This window comes from Lepus europaeus, chromosome 23 (genome assembly GCF_033115175.1).
Source record: "Lepus europaeus isolate LE1 chromosome 23, mLepTim1.pri, whole genome shotgun sequence".
Taxonomy (NCBI): domain Eukaryota; kingdom Metazoa; phylum Chordata; class Mammalia; order Lagomorpha; family Leporidae; genus Lepus; species Lepus europaeus.
Window position 1 is genome coordinate 26,824,678 of NC_084849.1, and position 11,946 is coordinate 26,836,623.

General features: G+C 60.4%; 1 pseudogene; it reads right to left on the bottom strand.

Moving 5' to 3' along the window:
- Positions 1 to 402: 402 nt before the first annotated feature.
- On the bottom strand, positions 403 to 6,296 carry LOC133752053 (coiled-coil domain-containing protein 85C-like; annotated as a pseudogene).
- Positions 6,297 to 11,946: the final 5,650 nt, after the last annotated feature.

Below are 11,946 nucleotides of genomic sequence, written 5' to 3' on the forward strand. Positions count from 1 at the left end.
CTTGTCCAGGACGTAGGGAGCCCAGTGCTGAAGGAGCCGGGGCAGGTGAAGGCTTGGCGGAGGCGGTGCCATGCACACCAGGACCCAGGCTCCAGTGGCGTCGGTCTCTGTGCGAGCAGCAGGCCGCAGGGTGGAGGCTTGGTGAGGGCCCCTGTGGAGGGCGGGGCCCAGGAGCCATCACAGCAGCAGCAGCAGCTGCCTCGGGCCTCTTGCTAATGTAGCCGCCGCTTGGGGCCCAGAGACAGACAGGTCGGCAGCTTCTCGTCTTGGGATTTGCTGGTGAGTGAGGCAGGAGATGGAGGCCTGGCCAGGCCGGGCACGCCGTGTGCTATGTACAGTACGCCCCCAGGTAGGAAGGTCTGGGCGCCAGGCGTGCCAGTCCACGGCCGGGGAGGAGCGGCCCTACAAGGGCCCCTTGAACTGGTTGCCAGCCAGGTGCTGCCGGGTGGAGGGCTTGGAGCCGGCAGGGTCTCCCAGCTTCCTCCAGACCACGTTGCAGATCTCGTGGCCGATGGCCTTCTCCTTCTCGCTCAGGTCCTCCTCACAGCTGTCCTGGAGCTGCCGGTCCAGCTTCTCGTGCACCTCCAGGACCTTCATCGCATGCACAACAGCCTCGGGCTTCTGTCCCGCAGAGCTGTAGCCGGAGGAGGCAGGCGAGGGCAGCTCAGGCACAGGGCAGGCCGGGCCATTCGGCAGGCCGTCCTGGTAGGGCGGTGGCAGGGCGGCGAGCTGGGAAGCCTTTCCGCAGTGTCCGGAACCCTCCGGGGCCCGCCTGTGCCGGGAGCGTGTCACCTTCGAGCAGCTTCACCTTGGACTCCAGCTGCCTGAAGTACGTGGACGATGGATCCGCAAGCCACTGGGGATGCTGCGGTGATGCGGCGGCGCCGAGAGATCGTCCAGGGACCGGCGGTGACTCCGGCCTTGCCGCCGGGCGCCTTGAGTGGCCCGGGAGGCAGCAGCGCGGGTGGGACGTGGTGGTGGTGGTGCTGGCCCGGGCTCCCGCCGCTGCCAGCACTGCAGGTGCTGTTCCCATCGCCCAGGTCGCGGGTCCCCGCGCCCGGTGCCGCCCGCCAGCGGCCTGCTCAGGCTGGCCTGGCTGTCGATGGAGCTGCGGGAGCCCGCGCCGCCGCCAACGCCGCGCGCTCCTCGCCCAGCAGCAGCACCAGCTCCTTGAGCTCCAGGTTCTCGCGCAGCAGGGCCTCCTGGCGCGCCTGGAGCTCGCGCAGCTTCTGCTGCGAGCGGGCCACCCCGTGCCACAGGGCGCCGGCTTGCGCCCCTTCTGCCGGTCGTCGTCGAGGAAGCAGCAGAGCTGGCGCAGCTCCTGGCTGTCGTCCTGCAGCCGCCGGTTCACGTCCCAGAGGCCGCGGATCTCCAGCAGGTGCTGCCGCCGGTTCACGCCCCAGAGGCCGCGGATCTCCAGCAGGTGCTGCAGCCGCCGGTTCACGTCCTAGAAGCCGCGGATCTCCAGCGTGAGGCCCACCTTCTCGCCCTCGGCGCGCCGTAGCCGCCGCGCCAGCTCCTCCTTGCTCCAGCGCAGCATCTCCTCGTCGGGCACCTGGCTCAGCGCCTCCGCCTCCTCCTCCTCCGCCGCCGCCGGGGCATCGCCATGGCGGGGCCCTCACCGCGGCATCGCCCTCGCCGAGCTGGCGCTCCCTGCGCTGCGGCTGCGCTGGGCCGGTCCGCGCGCGGGCGGGGGGCGGTTGGGGGCGCGCGTGGCCCGCTCGCGCCACCTCGCGTGCCCTCACGCAGCGCCCGCTGGGCCGCCGGGGAGCCCGCGTGCCTGGGGACTCAGGAGCGGGCACGGCTGCTGCGTCAGCGGCCGCTGAGCCGGGCTCACCATGCTGGGGAGAAGCGGGTGGAGGCCCGCCCCCGGCCCCGCTCCCCGAGCCCCCCTGATTATCTGTAAGACACTAGTTAAGACAAGGTACATGAATATGATGAAATACAATGTAGATTACAAAAATAAGGTAGCTCTACTATGTGACAAAAATAATAATATGCAATACATAATCTCATTAAAATCCTACAGGTCTATGACACTTGTGGACACATTTAGATATGCAGGATAGTGACTTTGGCAGTATATAGAACAAAATTCTTCTGGGACTAGAATTATGGTGATAAAGATGAAGTAGGGAGAAAATGTCAAGTTCTGTACTTGAACTGTAACATTTGTTTTCTTACAGCCAGCAACTGTCACATTCAAAATAAAAGAAATTCCTAGAGGCATTTAAAAAGGAACAAAAGACCTCCCAAGGCAATAATAACTTTTGAATGGAGTGGAAGTAACCACTCCATTCAAAACCAAATTGGCACCTGTGTTGTGGCATAGCAGGTGAGGCTGCTGCTTGTAATGCTGGTATCCCACGTGGGTGCCGGTTCAAGTCCTGGCAGCTCCACTTCTGGTCCCGCTCCCTTAGGAAATGGCCTAAGTGCTTGGGCCCCTGCACCCTTGTAGGAGATCCAGAAGAAGCTTCTGGCTCCCGGCTCCCGACCGGCTCAGATCCAGCCATTGTGGCCATCTGGGGGGGGGGGGGTGAACTAGCAGACGGAAGAGCTCTCTCTGTGTCTCTCCCTCCCTCTCCCTCTGTAACTCTGCCTTTGAAATAGATAAACAAATATTTCAAAAACAAGCAAAAAATCCAAACCCAACTCTTGGGGCCGGTGTTGTGGCAGTGAATTAAGCTGCTGCCTGTTAACGCCAGCATTCCATATGAACACTGGTTTGAGTTCCTGCTGTTCCACTTATAATCCAGCTCTCTGACGATGCGCCTGGGAAAGCAGCAGAAGATGGCCCAAGTACCTGGGCCCCTGTCACCCATGTGGGAGACCCAGATGGAGCTTCTGGCTCTTCGCTTCAGCCTGGTCCAGCCCTGGCTGATGTGGCCATCTGGGGAGTGAACCAGTGGGTGGAAGATCTTTTTCTCTCTCTGAAACTCTGCCTTTCAAATGAAAAAAAGAAAAGAAAACCTTAAAAAATCACAAAAAATAAATATTATGCTTTTGATATGAGACACATGTAAAACTAAGTTATTAAGAAAGGTTGAGGGGTCAGTACTGTGGTGCAGCAGGTTAAAGCCCCAGCCTGAAGTTCCAGCATCCCATATGGGTGCCAGTTCAAGTCCCAGCTGCTCCACTTCTGATCCAGCTCCCTGCTATGGCCTGGGAAAGCAGTGGAATATGGTATAAGTCCTTGGGCCCCTGAACCCACGTAGGAGACTGGGAGGAAGCTCCTGGCTCCTGGCTTTGGATCGGCCCAGCTCCAGCCGTTTCGGACGTCTGGGGAGTGAACCAACGGATGAAAGACCTCTCTCTCTGTCTCTACCTCCCTCTAGAACTCTGTCTTTCAAATAAATAAAATAAATCTTAACAAAAAAAAAAAAAAAGGTTGAGGGGCAGGCAGTTAGTGTAGCAATGAAGATGCTGCTTGGGATGCTCACCTCTTATATTAGAGCTGGACATTAGCCCTGCAAGAACTTTTTTATTTTTAAGATTTATTTTATTTATTTGAAAGACAGAGTTACAGAGAGAGGTAGAGCCCGAGAGAGAGATAGAGAGGTCTTTCATCCACTGGTTCACTTGCCAGATGGCTGCAATAGCCAGAGCTGAGCTAATGCAAGGCCAGGAGCCCAAGGGCTTTGGCCATCTTCTGGGGCTTTCCCAGGTCATAGCAGAGACCTGGATCATAAGTGGAGCAGCTAGGACTCGAGGTGGTGCCCATGTGGGATACTGGCACTGCAGGTGACAGCTTTACCCACTATGCCACAGCGCCAGCCCCGAGGTGTCATTTTATTTATTTATTTGAGTGGTGGAGTTACAGACACACAGAGAGAAAGACAGATAGGTCTTCCATCCGCTGGTTCACTCCCCAAATGGCCACAACAGCTGAGCCACACAATTAGCTGAACCAATCTGAAACCAGGAGCCAGGAGTTTCTTCTGGGTCTCCCACGTGGGTGCAGGGGCCCAAGCACTTGGGCCATCTTTTACTGCTTTCCCAGGCCACAGCAGAGAGCTGGATCAGAAATGAAGCAGTCGGGACTTGAATCGGTGCCCATATGGGATGCCGGCGCTGCAGGCCAGGGCTTTAACCCACTGTGCCACAGTGCCGGTCCCCGGATTTCACTTCCAATCCAGATTCCTGGTAACACACACCTTGGGAGGCAGCAGATGATGGTTTAGGTAGCTGGTTCTCCACCCCCCATGTGAGAGATGTGGACTGAGTTCCTGGCTTTTGGTTTTGGCCTGGCCTAGCCCTAGCTGTTGTGGATACCTGGGGAGTGAATCCGTGGATGGAAGTTCTCCCTCTGTTTCTCTGCCTTTTAAATGAAAATGAAAATTTCAAAAAGGCTTCAAACAACAAAGCCTTTTAGGTGAATGAAAACAAAAGAACATAGCACTGACAATGTTAATACAAGATAAAGTATTATACAAGAACAAAAGCATTAGACAAAAGAATTTTTTAAAAAACATTCATTTATTTATTTGAAAGGCAGAGTTACAGAGAGGCAGAGACAGAGACAGAGAGAGAGGTCTTCCAACCACTGGTTCACTCCCCGGATGGCTGCAATGGCCACAGCTGTGCAGATCTGAAGCCAGGAGCCAAGAGCCTCTCTGGATCTCCAATGCTGGTGCAGGGGCCCAAGGACCTGGACCATCTTCTACTGCTTTCCCAGGCCATCACCAGGGAGCTGGATCAGAAGAGGTGCAGCCGGGACTTGAACCGGTGCCTGTGTGGGATGCCGGAGTCATGGGTGGTGGCTTTCCCGGCCGTTTCCTCCCTCAGGAGCGGTTGTTAACGCTCCACCGCTGTGCCCAGGCCTGACAGATGCTTACCTGTGCCTCTCCCCGGGCCCCACAGCTTTGCTCTCCCCGGGGAGGTGTGCTTGCCTGGCACACTGAACCACGTCTGAATCCAGCCAGGGAGCGGCCGGAGTGACCTCTGTACAGTGGGAGGGAGGGTCCGGGGTACCCCTCCTCCACACCCAGAGGTTCCCCAGCTCTGCCACCTGCCTGGAGCCTCCCTTGGTGACTCACAGCTTTAGTCAGCGGTGTGACCCCGGTTCGTGCTGTAGCCCCCCCGGGGGGAAGTTGAAGCCCAGCCCTAAAAGCTTCCAGGAGGGGCCGGAGCTGTGGCCCTGCCGGTTAGGCCAAGGCCAAGGCCTATGGTGCGGCACCCTCGCTTCCTTTCCTTTTCCGGTCTTTCAGGAAGTGGGCTCCCCTGCGCCCTCCTCCCGTGGTCCTGCGGTCCTGCCGGGGACGCCCCGCGTCCAGCGCTAGCCGCGGTTAATCCTCCGGTTCTTGTTCCTTGCTCTTCCTGGAGCTTGGTCTCCTCCGAGGCCATGAGGCCATCGTGCGCCTCTGCTCCCTCGCGGTGAGCGTGCACGCTGCAGGCTGAGCCTCCCCGCACAGCCCTGCCGCATCTTGTCTCCCGCGCTGCATTTCGGCGTTCACTCCACGGGTTTCCCTGGGCCCGTGAGCGACGCAGCCTCGTGGACGCGCGTCTCCCGGAGACACACGCAGGAAAGCGCCTACCCCGCGCTCTCAGCGCACGCGGCTCCCTCCCGCAGGGCCCCGTGCGAGGCTCGGGGAGGTGGGCTCTGAGCGCACTGGGGCGCCGGCACCATTTCTCCTTTTGCACCGTTTTCATCCATTAAGGACAGGTCCCGTGCCGCGCGCTGCCGCCGCCTCCGCCCGCCCTGCCTTCTGGAACCCCGTGTTCCCGCGCAGCGCTGTGCCTGCGCCGCGGGGCTTTCCACGTCGGAGTCCTGCTGGGCTCAGCTTCCTGCGGGAAGGGGCTGCGCCCAGCACACGTCAAGCATCACACATCACGCATCACACCCGTCACGCCCGTCCCTCCTTTGGGGTGGGCAGAAAACCAGCGGGAGCCGGTGGGTGCTTTGGGGCAGACTGGACCCAGGCCCCCGGCTGGGTCGGGCACCGCTGTCCACTCCCCCAACGCCTCGTCTTGGGAAAACCCGCAGGGTAGGGGGCACTCCCCCAGCCCGGCCCCTCACTCATGGCCCGGTGCCTCAGGCGCACATCTACTCCCTGGGGGCCACGCTGAAGGCGGCCCTGGAGTGTGCGGTGGACCCGGAGCTGGAGCCCAGGCTGAGCACGGAGCTGGAGACGCTGCTGAGCTAGATGAGACAGACCCCGCCCGGAGGTGAGCGCTCCGGAGCCCAGGCCGCACGCCTCGCTGGGAGCTGTTGGGATGCCTGTGGACACGCTGCGAGGCGGGCGGCGGGCAGAGCCCTCTGCAGCCTCCTGAGAGCGCTCCAGTCCGCAGAGCGTCATCGCGCTATGCCGGGAGAAGACGCGGTCCGCGTCCTCTTGCCACCTGTGCCGGAGCCTCTCTGCCGACGGCAGACACATGCTCTCCATCGAGTCGTTTGGAGCCTTCCAGGGTAAGAGAGCGCCCCCACCACCCACACACACGTCTGCCCACACACCTACATGCACCCACACGCCCACACAGCCACCTACACACAACCCCAGGCACGCTCATTCTTACTAAACCCCCACGCCCCTGGACTCACACTCACACACGGGTATTCAAACAGATCACATAGAAGGGTACTTCAAAACGTTCACCGAAAATAGCATTGACGATGATGTCATTTTGGTGCAAAAACTGGTTTTTGAAATCCGTACATACCAGGTCTTCAAGAAGCTCATGAAAACGTATTTTTGCAAAAACCTAACAGAGACCTCAAAAGCATGCCAGGCCGGCACTGGGCACCTTGGGCACTGGGCCTGCGGGTGCAGGCGCGGCGCCGCTCAGTTAGCTCATCCCCTCTGCCAGCACCACTGCGTGCCAGCAGGTGCATTCCCCTCTGCATGCTCAAAGCTGTGGGGTTTCCACAGCTCACGGGGACTCTGCCTGTCTGAGCTCAGAGCCAGCAAGGGCCAGGGCGTCCCGTCCCAGGGTGGCGCTCACTTGGGAGAAGGTTTCACCTGGTACCTGTTCTCCCTCGGGAACCATTTGTGACCTTGACGAGCCCTCGGATGAGAAACTGGGTGTCCAGGGGATGTGTGCGGTGTGGCGCAGAGTGGGCGGGGGAGCCCTGGTGGAAGCCAGGGTGGGTGCCATGCTGGTGGCTCCATGTCGCTGTCTCTGCTGTGAACGCCTCTTGTTTTGTGTCCAGATATGAGTGACAGCACCTGGAGGGCGATGCCTGCACCAAGAAGCTTGGGGCCCAGAAGGCCTCCAGGGGACCTTGGCACTGACCTAGAGGGCCTGCCCCAGCCCCCCATCTCTGGGGAGCCCAGCCTGCGCCACAGACCCCTATCCCCCAAGCCACTGCTGTCAGCCCCTATGAAGAACGAGGACAGCCACTGCCAGGAGGGGCTGGCCAGCTCGTCCTGGACCCCCTGAGCCCCCTGGGTGAGCTGGACAGAGACATCTTCAAGAGAAGCCACCTGGCGGCGCATGCACATGTCCCCCAGGCTCCTTCCCAAGGGCCCCAAGGCCACTGCCTCCAGCCCTGGAGCCCAGCTGCCCCACCTGCGAGCTCCCCTGCAGGCCCCAGGAAGACCATGCTGGACGGGAGGAACGGCCTCCCCAGGGTCAAGGAGCTGGAGCAGGAGCCGCAGCCCCAGCACACGGGGGCACCAGGCCCAGGCTGCAGTGGAGATGGGGGCCCCAAGTCCTCACGCTCCAGCCAGGGGCCTGCCGAGCAGAGGTCCCTGCCCTGTCCCGAGGCCACTCGAGGTGCAGGAGGTGAAACTGAGACGCCCAGGGGTGATGAGGAGACTCCCGGAGTGGCATCCATGGAGCAGGTGGGTGACAGGCTCCCAGCAGCTGGGGTGAGGAGCTGGCCACAGCCATGGCACTGCGGCAGCACTGCCTCCCAGCCTCTCCAGGGTCTTCCTGTCTGCCTCGGCCTGGCCTGCCCCTGCCCCTGCATCTGGCTTAGGACACAGGTGAGCCAGGCCTGCAGTGCCCCCGCTCAGCTCCTGAGCTGTGTCCCCTGAACACCCCAGGGCAGGGGCCACTGCTGGTTGACCCACAGGATGAGGGGCGAGGGATTCTGGGGCATTTATTTCCATTCAAGTCCTAGCAAGCACTGGAGAGCAACTACATGGACGGTGTGGTCACTTCAAGCAAGGTCTGTCCCAGGGCCAGATGAGCAGACTGAGGTGGCCGGGGCTGTCCCTACCCTAGGACAATGCCCAGCCACAGTTCTGGCATCGAGACTCCTGACCTCAGCCCCCACACAGGGCACAGCCCCCTGGAATCTGGGCTGCCCCAGCACACACTCCAGCCCCTCTGATACACAAGGGGCCTTGGAAAGGGGTCTCAGAAAGGACACTGGCCTCTGGAACCTTCTGTGTGTCTGAGCCCATGTGGAGGACCTGCCCTCCAGGGAAACACACGGAGTGAGTGTGGGCCTTGTGCTCTGACCGCCTGCTCAGTGGCCTGCACAGCGTCCCTGTCACCACCTCTTCCCAGAAATTCCTCATCCTCCCAGACTGCCCCTGGACACGGCTCCCTGACCCTGGCTCCCACATGCCCCCTGCCCTTTGCACCCGGGTGACCACTCAGGTCACTGAGCCCAGGTCCCCAAAGGCGTCCTCATATACTGGGGACAAGTGCATGGTGTGCTGCCCTGGGGCTGCTGTGTCCGTGGCCGTGCCAGCTCCTGGGGGCCCTGCCACGTCTGACTTCACAGTGGCCAGGCCTCCAGCCTCACCCACGCTCGCTCCCACATCACTGCTTCCCCAGCCTCACCTCGCAGGAGCGGGGTGTCACCTGCCACACCCCCAGGAAGTCCCCTTCTCTGCTCCCACAGAACCTGTCCCTGCAGGACCTCCTGTGCAAGCTGGGCTGGCCCTTCCGGGAGTACAAGCTGTGGGCCCTGTGCCTGGCCTGCCTCCGCGCCCTGCAGGTGCCCACGGAGCCCCAGGTGACCCAGAGAGCCCAGGGGTGGGGCAGAGTCCACATCGTGGCCCTGGGGGAGGGGCAGCACGGGACACCAGGGACCGAGGGTCCACCTGTGCGGTGCTGCGGACCCCACAGCCCGCTGGCCCCTGACCACACCCCTGGGTGCACGCTCCTGCAGCCTACCTGTGCCTGGACTCCGTGCTTGCGGCCGAGGACGGGATGGTGCTCCTCAGGCCGGCCCCCGACAATGGTGCGTCAGCGGAGCCACCCCCGGGCCGCAGTCCAGGGCCGCTGGCCAGGCCGAGGGGAGCACAGCGGGGCCTGCTCTGTTGCAGGGCCCCGCGACTCCTTCTTCCTGGCTCCCAAGGTGGCCGAGCAAAAGCCAGTGAGCAAGAAGGTAACTGGGCGGTCCCTCCCCGGGCCCCAGGTCCCCCACTGCCAAGCGGACCCCGTGTCTGCCCTGGGATGGTGCAGACCTGAGACAGCTAAATCCGAAACACTCAGAACCCTTGGCTCCTGCACAGGTGGAGGACACAGCAAAGGCAGGGCGGCGGCCGGCATGGGGAGCCCGGTGGGGAGCCGAGGAAAGGCCGCCGTGCCAGGGCTCTCTCTGTCCAGGCACAGGAGCACGACCGAGGCTTCAGCCTTTGACGGCCCTGGACGGCCCTGGACGGCCCTGGACAGCAACCCCACAGGGCGCACAGAAGGGATGCCAGGAGCTGAGGCTGGGGGTGGGGCCTCCCCGCTATCACAGCCCCCCAGTGTCAGGGGGTTGGCGGGGGACCGGAGCAACGGCACGGGAGGACGTGGCACAAGACCGCAGTGACACCGGCACGGACAGCACAGAGGCCAGGAACACCCAAGAGGGGCGGGCGGCTCCGAGGCCGCGCCTCCGTGGCAGCCACAGCATGCTGGCAATGTAAACACGCACACGGCAGCACGCTGGTGACGCAAGCATGCCGGACGGTGCCCGTGAGCGGCGTCTGAGCAACAACGTTTCCACAAAGAAGAAGAAAAATCCAGCGTGGACGTTAGAGCCGCGCACTGTTCACGGCTCGGCGGGTGGGGAGCGCAGTGCGCTGGCAGTGTAGCCCTGGGTGCAATGCCGCAGACCGCGTGGGCCCTGCTACTCCGCTCCCTGCTGACGGGAAAGCCGCGGGAGATGGCCTGAACGCCTGGGCCCCTGCACCCACGTGGGAAACCTGGAGGAAGCTCCTGCCTTTGGCCTGGCCCAGCCCACTGTGGAGTGAACCAGCCGACAAGAGATCGCTGTGTTTCTCTGCGACTGCCTTTCCAATAAATAAGAGAGGCAGAGAGAGAGAAAATGAGAGACAGAGAGAGAGAGAAAGAAGTCTTCCATCCACTGGTTCACTCCCCAAATGGCTGCAATGGCAGGAGCTGTGCTAATCCGAAGCCAGGAGCCAGGAGCTTCTTCCTGGTCTCCCATGTGGGTGCAGGGACCCAAGGCCTTGGGCCATCTTTCACTGCCTTCTCAGGGCACAGCAGAGAGCTGGATCAGAAGTGGAGCAGCTGGGACTCGAACCGGCACCCATACAGGATGCTGACACTGCAGGTGGCACCTTTGCCTGCTGTGCCACGGCACCGGTCCCATAAATCAGTCCTTAGAAAAAGAAGAAGAAATAGCACAGCTGGAAGACAGAGAGCAGCCCCAGACTTGCATGAAGACATTCTCTAACCTCCTTCATCGTCTTGCACACACGAAGGAAAGAAATGAGGAAATGAGACTGAGACGTGAGTATCCTGGGAGACAGGTGAGGACCCACTGCACTGACCCCAGCCCAGGGAGTCTCATCCGGCTACTGCTGTGTCTCCTCCTTTCTCTGCTTCTTTCCAGTGTGGCTTAGCTCCTCTCACCCTGAACTCTGTCTCTGGGGGGAGCACAAATAGAAATAAAATGGTCGCAAACACATGCCACACATAAAACAAGCCTAGTAGCCACATCGTAAAAAAAAAAAAAAGATTTATTTGAAAGAGAGAGAGGGAGAGATCTCTGATCTGCTGGTTTACTCCCCAAATGGCTGCAACAGACAAGTCTGGGATAAGCTGAAGCCAGGAACTCAGAGCTCCATCCTGGTCTTCCACAGGGGTGGCAGTGACCCAAGCAATTGGGCCGTCACACCGTTGCCTTCCCAGAAGCATTAGCAGGGACTAATTAGTGGAGCATCCGGGACTCGAACTAGGATGGGATGCCAATGCCCCAAGCAGTGGTTTCTCCCGTTGCTCTACAACGCAAGAATGTGATAGTTTCAACTTGTAGTCATTATAAAAATAAGATATTTTACATTTCTGAATTAAATCCTCATAACCCGTGCATGTTTTCCTTGAAGAGCTCATCTCCATTCGGGTGTTTCTAGTGCTCAGTAGCCACACCTAGCTTCTGGCTGCTCAGCGGGCAGCAAGGTGTCAGGTTCTCTAATTGTGTCCTAACTCCGTCTCTGACTCTGTGTCCTGCCGCCATACTCCTCACCACCTGCAGGCACACAGCTGGGCATGGGGAGGCTGGAGCCTGGCTCCTGAGACACTAGGGGCCTTTCCCCAGGACACTGACTCCGAGGGATACTGTGTAGCCCAAAGCTACAACAGCAAAAAGGAAAACACCCACTCTCTCATGAGCTTGTATGGACAGACAGCCAAGGCGTGGCATCCAGTGAACAAGACACAGTGTATGTGGAATTCGCCTGCTGCAGGAAGAGCAGGGACTTGGCTGTTGGAGCACACACTTCCCAGAAGGATTCTTCAGGAACTCGGAACACCCAGAGGGGCAGCTGGACGGATGGAGGGCGGGAGTGGGAAGAGGGCTTTCCATAGCCTGCATGCTACTCTCCCCAAAATAACATCAACGCTTCAGCTAAGGGCACATTTGGGCCCAGGAGCCCTCCCGGTGCCTTTGTCCCTACCTAGCCCTCGCACCCATTCCCTGGGGCTTTGCATCAGAGGAACACACACAGACAAGGTCTCTGCTGTTACTGCTGTTCCACAGCGGGAAGGGGGCTTGGCAGAGGCACAGGCGGGAAGATAATACCGGGGGACTCCAAAGAG